General features: G+C 37.9%; 1 long non-coding RNA gene across 1 annotated transcript; it reads left to right on the top strand.

Annotated features, from left to right (window-relative positions):
* The first annotated feature begins 1,360 nt into the window (after nt 1–1,360).
* On the top strand, nt 1,361–6,492 carry LOC134801072 (uncharacterized). Its single transcript, XR_010145627.1, has 3 exons — nt 1,361–1,443; nt 5,888–6,147; nt 6,344–6,492. It is a non-coding gene; the product is annotated as an uncharacterized LOC134801072 (long non-coding RNA).
* The last annotated feature ends 358 nt before the right edge of the window (nt 6,493–6,850 follow it).

Genomic DNA, 6,850 nt, shown 5'->3' with positions numbered 1-6,850 from the left:
AATCGAAAGTGAAATGTTGTTTGGGAATGATCACGTGATTTTTTGTTATATTTATCAATCTGATACTTTTTAGTTTTTTCTATTCGATCGATAAACGTATCGATGTACGATTTTCCTCTTGGCTATAGGCCCGCTGGGCTGTTGTAGAAAGTAAAACTTCTTAATTATTAGCCTCTATCCCTATTTTTGTAGGAAAGACTCTAATGCAACCTCCAAATAAAGTTCAATGGGCGAATCACTCAAGGGGGGATCAACCATTAGTATAAGTACCCATAAAACGGGTGTAGGGTCCCACCGAATAGTGTAGCTCTAAATATAACAACGCATGTATTAGTTTGATAAGGGCCACTTGCACCATCCCATTAAACCGGGGTTAACCGGTTAAACCTAGAGTTACCATGGTTACCAGTATTATTAGACACTGGGTTAACGGTTTAAACGCTTAACCCCGGGTTAGTGGGATGGTGCAAGTGGCGCTAAGTCTTGTTAATATGTAATAACTTACACTTGTATGGATAAGAATATGTATGCCTGAATTAAAAAAATAATTGAATTAGGTAAAAAAAAAATATTGGCCGCGAATTTTCGTAAACATTTTTACTTCTGATGTAGGTAACGTGGATTCTATAATAGGTAGTCTATGCTTGGACTCGTACTTCAAGCAGTTTAAAGATTTCGATGTAGATTTTGCCGAAGCGTTGCCCTGTTTCTGAATTGTTGTTTCAGGGTAAATCTGTCGAGGCGTGTTCCAGACACGGAGTTACTGAGTTTCTTGCAATATTGTTATATATTCTCTTGGATTACTCGTACCGTACACCAATATTATTGCATGAAATATTAATTTCTTGCATGGTCCATGCAAATTTTGAGTATTAAGGATGACTCACGTTACTACGTTCCGGGCCCGGGCCCTTAAGTTTTCTATAGAAAGCGTCACGTGATCAACGTCACCTGTCATCCCTGCCCGGATCGTTCTAGCGTGAGTTCATCCTTTAAGTTCTATTAATTATCTCAAATAACAACAGAATTCGATCAGAAAATAAAGAAATACTGAATTCTAATACTTTATTAAGTAAACGGAAATAACAAATAACAGCATTTAGTAACTAACTTATAAAATTATAATCTAAATCTAAAAATAATAAAAGTAATCTTAAAATAAATACTTCGTTCAAGAAAACAATATTTACAATTTACCGGTACGAGTAATTCTACTACTAAGTAAATTGAGCCAAAGAATAAGCCATGTATATACCTTAAATTCAAACTGCTGTTTCCGAAATAAAATATGTTGAAAATGTTGTTTTAATAATGAATATTTTTCTATGCAGGAGCCACGTTGCGCGCGGCGGGCAAGTCTTGGCGCGCGGAGCACAAAGCTGCGCGAACTTTGGGCATCATCGTCGGCGCCTTCCTTCTTTGCTGGCTGCCGTTTTTTCTTTGGTAAGTCTCTTTCTCGCACTGTCGCTCACTTATGGAGAATAACAGGACAAGCAGAAGCACTACCACCAGTTTTAACATTGACATATTCACTCACGTTTAAGTAACTTACTTTCTATGCATCTCGCTCGTACTCGCATATTAGTGCAAGCGAGATGTATAGAAAGTAATTTACGTAGACGCGAGTTAATCTGTCAATGTCAAAACTGGTGGTAGCCGTACAGGAGATCCAGATGCGGAAATGGCATTGGATAGGGCATATCCTGAGGAAACCCGACACCCACATATGTATTGGGGATAGGGTGGAAGGGGGGTTAGGTACCCAAGCTGCCCAGGATCGGAGTCAGTGGAAGAAAAAGATTCGAGCCCAGCAGGGGGTAAGAAAGATGGAAAGAAGAAGAACTCTTCCTATTTTTCTTTTAGGGGTTGTCTTGATACACGACTACACAACTACCTACCTACTAATATAACAACTAGTACGGTTACCATCAGTTTGTCACTGACATAAACGCCGTCGAGAACGTAATTTACTTTCTATACATCCCGATTGCACTAATATGCGAGTGCGAGCGAGATGTATAGAAAGTAAATTACGTTCTCGACGGCGTTTATGTCAGTGACAAACTGATGGTAACCGTACCGTTGACCACGAACGCTTATAATTAGACGAGTTAGGGTAATCCGCCAGTAACTGGCCGCCATAAACTAAAAATGGATTCTATTCACCTATAAACAGAATGCATTTTAGTATAAGGTGGCCAGTTATTGATTGCTGGCCAGTTATTGAAACCTTATGATGTCAATTAATACGCGATATAATCCGACTAAATTGATTTATTTCATAAATCGAAAAAATCAAACGAATATCTGTTAATATGGTTTAATTAGATATCTCTCTCTTCAATCGGTCCCCCATTGCTGGGGATCGTGACTGCGTTTGATTCCGTCAACTTAAGTTGTCTCCATCGGTCTCGTTCTGTAGCTTGGTGGAGTGCGTCGCTGACAGGTATTTTTAGTTCCTCCGCTATTTGGTCGGATCATCGTTTGGGACTTCTACCCCTAGGCCTTTTTCCTTCTATTTTACCGGTCACCATAAGGCGTTCCAAATTGCTGGTACCCCTGCGTGCAACATGGCCAAAATACCGCAATATTAAATCAATTTTATAACAAGCAGATACGTCTGCGAGCGAAATTCCAAATTCTATATTAAAGGAAAAAATTGAAAAATTTACGCTTCCGGCAGGACTTGAACCCGCATCCTCCACAATCCGTGTGTTGCTCTTAACCAATTGAGCTACGGAAGCCTACCAGGACATCGCAAATCTTTCCATTCCTTTCTTTATGTAAATGTCGGCGGCCGATCGTAAGATCAGGCATATCGTGAAATTCCTAGGCATATCGTGAAACGTGAAAAGGCTTCCGTAGCTCAATTGGTTAAGAGCAACACACGGATTGTGGAGGATGCGGGTTCAAGTCCTGCCGGAAGCGTAAATTTTTCAATTTTTTCCTTTAATATAAAATTTGAAATACCGCAATTCAATTCAATTCAATTCTTTATTTCATGAACAATACAGTATTGTGTTTGAAAAGTTTTTACATGCTAACTTACATTAGGTAGTCATACAGTACAGTATAATATATTATATTAGGAACATACACTAAAAAAAAAAATACAAACGTCACTAAAATGTCAAAAAGCTATACACAAAAAAAAAAATTACAGCCATCACTAAAAATGTCAAAAAAGTGAGATACAATGTCAAGAAATATAGAAATACTTATACAATTCAGAATCTTAAGAAATATATGAATTAGGAAAACAATAAAAAAAAATCAAAAATCATGGCATATACGATGTCAATTACATAATTATAATCCAAGGATAATTGCAAATCAAATAATAATAATAAAAAAGTATATAATATTACAGGTTATAGGTTTATGAACTATGTCCTTGAAATATCTCATTAATACTATAAAAACAGCCTTCTAACAGCAAACTTCTTAATTTAGTTTTAAATTCCGCGTGTGATGTAATCATTTTTAGGTGAATTGGAAGTTTGTTATATGCCTTAATAGCCTGATATTGCGTAGAGTGCTGGACTACTTTAAGATTAGGACTAATGGTTGTTTTAAGGTTCTTTTTCCTTGAACACAGACGGATTTCCCTTTCTTCTTTAGTTTCATACTTTGACAGATTTTTCACAAGATCCGAAAGCAAAACCAAAATGTAGAGGCTAGGTACGGTTAGAATACCCAATCGGATGAAGTGCTCTCTACATGATATCCATGGTGGTATCCTAACTATTGCCCTAATTGCTCTTTTTTGAATTTTGAAAGCCGTTTTGATATTGTAGTCATACGTATTGCCCCAAAATTTGATACTATATCGCAGCTTCGATTCAACAAGAGCAAAATAAACTTGCCTTAGCTGCTCAAGTGTTAAAACTTCTCTTAATGTTTTTAGAGCGTAACAAGCTGAGCCTACTACACTTTCAATTGCGTCTAATTCTATTTTCCAATTTAGCAAAGCATCTATGTAAACTCCAAGAAACTTTACTACTTCTGTTGTATTAACTCTAGACTTATTGAATACTAGCTCAGGTAATAGGTCAATATTCGTTGTAATTAGATATATCAATATTCTTTAAGTCATATCAGACCAAAACGTAATGTTAAAATACTAAGAAATGTACCTCGAAATTAACATAAAACCTTAGGAAAATTTAAGACCCAAATAAAAAAGTTGTCAGTACTACGTCGTAATTCTAAAAGCTTAACAAATTGTTCCTAAAAGGTTTACATTATGAAATAACGCTTTAACACCTCGTGAGATAAAACAAAACGTTTTCACTCACCCGAAACACACGTGCTACATTGTACAGTCGACGGGAATTATAATATTATTTTGTCTTTTCATAATTCATTGATCTTCTTCCTCGCGTTGTCCCGGCATTTTGCCACGGCTCATGGGAGCCTGGGGTCCGCTTGGCAACTAATCCCGAGAATTGGCGTAGGCACTCTTACGAAAGCGACTGCCATCTGACCTTCCAACCCAGAGGGTAAACTAGGCCTTATTGGGATTAGTCCGGTTTCCTCGAGATGTTTTCCTTCACCGAAAAGCAACTGGTAAATATCAAATGATATTTCGTATATAAGTTCAAAAAAACTCATTGGTACGAGCCGGGGTTAGAACCAGCGACCTCCGGATTGAAAGTCGCACGCCCTTACCGCAAGACCACCAGCGCTTCTATTCAAAATTTGATGAACTACAAAAATAGCCTAATTATTATTATTCCAATATTTGCTACATTTTGATTGAGTTTGATAACAAAATGGAAAAAAATAAAAATTGGATAACATAAATAAATTGAATTCCTTGTAAATAATGTGCAGAAATTCATAATGAGGCAGAAATCGTGTAGGTATAGGTATTACAGCTTTGAACAAAAGTATCAAGCATATTAAACAATCCATTGCTCAAAGGAAAATCATAAATTCGCCTTTGTACTAATGATGTGTGTGTTTTCCTATTTCATGTTTATTTTTTGTACAATAAAGTGTTTTAATACTACTACAATCACTATCACTACATCTTATAAAACAAAGTCCCCCGCCGCGTCTGTCTGTGTGTGTGTCTATGTTCGCGATATCTTCAAAAACTATTAAACGGATTTTCATGCGGTTTCACCTTTTTGAGGAAAGTTTACCCTTGTTTAGAGTTTAGTTTTGTTTAGTTTAGCGAAGCCGGATCGGGTCGCTAGTACAAATATAAACACTTGTCTAACTCTTAGGTTACCAGAGAACTTTTATGAGTAGGTACAGTGCGTTCAATATTATCTGCAACTTAAAGTATTTAAGAATACGTTACTTTTCATGCTGACTTTACATCATCGTGTGTAATGTTCTGTAATAAGAATGCGTTTTATGTTTTACCACTTGAGTTATTCACGTCTTTATTATTTCTTGAACGATATTTTCTTTTGCAGTGATTTTTGACCAAATTGGCAAGTTACCACGATTACCTACTTACACCTGATTACCTACGCTGGTTTATAGTGATGAACATGGGTTTTAAATTTCTACATAATTTTTGGCATGCCGAATTAGTTGTGGGGCAAAATCACTGGAGTGGGAGCCGGAAGACTCAAATCGGAGATCTGGCAGACCCTGCCGGCGATGGCAGGATGAACTGAACTTCTTCTTAAAGGAGTGGCCAGACATAGCACTGGATAGAGATTTGTGGAGAAATTGGGTCCGAGGCCTTTGCCCAGCAGTGGGACAGGACAGGCTCTAAGTAATAATAATAATTTTTGGCATGATCTCGTCGGTACGTCACTAAATTAGTCTCATTTGTGAGAGTAAATGGCAGTCAGGTTTCTTAAGTTTTTAATTGGACTTATTTTATCATTCTCTTCACTGTCTCATTTTAGTAATTTATCCACAGGTACGTGACAACCAACGTCTGCGGCGAGCCCTGCGAGACCCCCGACGTGGTAGTCGGCGTCTTATTCTGGATCGGCTACTTCAACTCCGCCCTCAACCCGCTGATTTACGCGTACTTCAATAGGGACTTCCGCGACGCCTTCAAAAACACTCTCATGTGCGCGCTCCCGTGCTGTTTTAGTTGCTGGAAGGATACTAGTAACGCGCATTTCGTGTGATAATATCTTTACTTTTAGTTGAAATTTAAGTATCAGTTTATTAGTTATTACGCTACTTCAAATCTGCCATCAATCCGCTGATCTACGCGTACTTGAACAGGGACTTCCGCGACGCCTTCAAGCAAACACTCTCATGTGCGCGTTAGCGTGTTGGTTTTAGTTGCTGGAAGGATACTAGTAGGTAACGCGCATTTCGCATGATAAGACAATTTTACTTTTAGTTGAAATTTCAGTATAAGTTTATTAGTTATTACGCTACTTCAACTCCGCCCTCAATGCGCCAATCTACGCGTACTTCAATAGGAACTTCCGCGACGCCTTCAAAAACACTCTCATTTGCGCGTTACCGTGCTGTTTTAGTTGCTGGAAGGATACTAGTAACGCGCATTTTGTGTGATAAAACTTTCACTTTTACTTAACATTTAAGTAGGTACCTATTAAGTAGTTATACCCTTTTTTTAGGCCGTGCATTGGGATTTACGTGTATTCCAGCCAGAACGCTAAAACACTAATGAATAAATTGGTTAATATTTTCATTTTCACGGGTTAGGGATGACTCACGTTAGACAGAGCTGGAGCGCAAGCTTTCTATGCAAGGCTTGGTTTTCTATGGAAAACATCACATGTGCCGTCACGTGTCATAGAAAAGTAAACGCCGGAAGCTCCGGCCCGGACCCGGCTAACGTGGGTCATCCTTTATGAAAGATCCTTTGTTTACCAGAATTTATAGAACTCTTGAAATTGAT

The sequence above is a fragment of the Cydia splendana genome, chromosome 21 (assembly GCF_910591565.1).
Source record: "Cydia splendana chromosome 21, ilCydSple1.2, whole genome shotgun sequence".
Taxonomy (NCBI): Eukaryota; Metazoa; Arthropoda; class Insecta; order Lepidoptera; family Tortricidae; genus Cydia; species Cydia splendana.
The sequence above is the reverse complement of the archived record's forward strand: the minus strand, read 5'-3'. Positions and strand labels throughout refer to the sequence as shown.